General features: G+C 46.5%; 1 pseudogene; it reads right to left on the bottom strand.

Moving 5' to 3' along the window:
- Window positions 1-891: 891 nt before the first annotated feature.
- Window positions 892-2,206, bottom strand: LOC113925536 (annotated as a pseudogene).
- Window positions 2,207-2,498: the final 292 nt, after the last annotated feature.

Below are 2,498 nucleotides of genomic sequence, written 5' to 3'. Positions count from 1 at the left end.
AAGACTAACTTGTGTAAAAAAGGTGTGGACTGGGGTGGAAACAGGTCGTGAAAATCTGTCTAAAGTCTCTTTCAGGGGCGCCTGGGTGGCTCAGTTGGTTAAGCGACTGCCTTCGGCTCAGGTCATGATCCTGGAGTCCCAGGATCGAGTCCCACATCAGGCCCCTGCTCGGCAGGGAGTCTGCTTCTCCCTATGACCCTCCCCCGTCTCATGCTCTCTCTCTCTATCTCATTCTCTCTCTCAAATAAATAAATAAAATCTTTAAAAAAAAAATAAATTCTCTTTCAGGGACACCTGGGTGTCTCAGTGGGTTAAGCGTCTGCCTTTAGCTCAGATCATGATCCCCTGGGATCTAGCTCTGTGTCGGGCCCCTTGCTCAGCAGGGAGTCTTCTTCTCCCTCTCCCTCTGCCCATCCCTCCCCTTGCCCCTGCTTGTTTGTGCTCTCTATCTCAAATAAATAAATAAAATCTTAAAAAAATAAAGTCTCTTTCAGATGAGTTAGTACACAACATCAAACAACAAGCCTCTCCTCCTTTAGGGTAGGAAACCAAGGTTTACCTCTCAGGAAGTCAGAATTTTATTCATGTACTCAATACCAATTTACAAATTGCCTATAAATTATCAGCTTCCACTAGGAGCCATTTCTAGATAAAAAAAGAAATATGACATCTCTATAGGCCACCAAGATCCCTCAAGTCTACAGCTCAAAGTACCTTTTTTTGGAACTGGGTTTCCTCTGTATCTCTGAAAGGGTAACACCTTAAAGCAGAATCATCTTTAATCTGGAGGCCTAACATGATATTTAGCAATACTGCATCCAGAAAAAGGTGACTAAATTCTGAAGGTAGCTACCCTGCAAAATAGTTTAAAATTAAACGGTTGTACAGTATTCAATTATGCTTGCATTCCAGGCCTAGACCAAGCTTGTGGCCACCAGTGTTGACAATGTTGCCACCCAGCAGAGCTGACAGTGTCAGTCGACACCCCTGGCTTTAGGGTCTGAATATATCCTAAACCCATCAGGCTGGAGTTGTTCACTTCAGTCGGGAAATGGGCATCAGGGTCCATCTGATACTTGGTTGCTATTCCGACGTGAGTGTTACTAGTTCCTGCTGTCCAGACCAGATGAACATTAGTCTCCAACTTCTTTTTTAAAGATTTTATTTATTTATTTGACAGAGAGAGAGACACAGAGAGAAAGAGGGAACACAAGCAGGGTGAGTGGGAGGGGGAGAAGCAGTCTTCCCATGGAGCAGGGAGCCTGATGTGGGGCTTGATCCCAGAACTCTGGGATCATGACCTGAACTGAAGGCAGACACTTAGCGACTGAACCACCCAGGCGCCCACCTTCTTGTTCACCTTCTGATAAATGGAGCCACTAAACTCTATTCTGTCATTTACATTAGTGTGAAGTTGCAGTTCATCAGTCTTGTAGCCAACTGCAAAGTTGCTCTGGGTCCCCCAAGATTTTGTGGTCTCAGAATTCATCTGGGAGCTAGCCAACCAGCCAGCCAACCTTCTTGACCTGGCACCTGAGCATCCCAGACTGAAGGCCCAGTCATGTAGAAATCCACATCCAGGCTGATGCACTCTCACTTATGCTCTGTCCTGATTTTAGCATCCCACACCTTTATCCCCCACCCCCATCATCCTGCCCCTATTCCCCATATTTGGTGAGAGGATGAATCAAAAGTCAGCTTCAGTCCACATGCAAGCTGATCTTCCACAAAGATCTCCATGCCTCGTGTGTTGGCAGTGTTCCATTTCTCCACAGACATCAGACCATGTTTGGTGCATCTGTACTTGGTTTCCAGGCTAACCCTCACCTTGGTGGTTGGTCTCAGTGTTGGCAAAACCTAAGCTTGTACACTCCAGTTCATTCTCAGATTTTTCTTTCTTTCTTTTTTTTAAGATTTTATTTATTTATTTGACAGAGAGAGACACAGCGAGAGAGGGAACACAAGCAGGGGGAGTGGGAGAGGGAGAAGCAGGCTTCCCGCAGAGTGGGGAGCCCGATGCGGGGCTCGATCCCAGGACCCCAGGACCATGACCTGAGCTGAAGGCAGAGGCTTAACTGACTGAGCCACCCAGATGCCCCTCAGATTTTGTTTCCAAATCAGGTTTTATGAAGCCAAATCCATAGCCCTTGGTGAAGACATCCCTGGCAAATTTGCCAAGATGAGCATTCATGGGAGGCACAGCCATCCCTGGCTCATGGGTAGTGGTGTCAGGCTGGGTAGCATGAGCAACAGAGCCCCCAACTCAACTTCTGATCCTTAAGTCCTGCTACTTCCCACCCACCTACAATGCCCACACACCTGGTACTGGCATGACTCCAGGCCTCTCCTTATGTTCTCTCCTTTCTCTGGATTATTCTCTCTATTATTCTTTTTTTTTTTTTTTTAAGATTTTATTTATTTATTTGAAAGAGAGAGAGAATGAGAGAGAGAGAGAGTGCACATGAGAGGGGGGAGGGGCAGAGGGAGAAGCAGACTCC

This window comes from Zalophus californianus, chromosome 2, assembly GCF_009762305.2.
Source record: "Zalophus californianus isolate mZalCal1 chromosome 2, mZalCal1.pri.v2, whole genome shotgun sequence".
Classification (NCBI taxonomy): domain Eukaryota; kingdom Metazoa; phylum Chordata; class Mammalia; order Carnivora; family Otariidae; genus Zalophus; species Zalophus californianus.
Note: the sequence above shows the minus strand (reverse complement) of the source record. Positions and strands in the feature narration are given on the sequence as shown.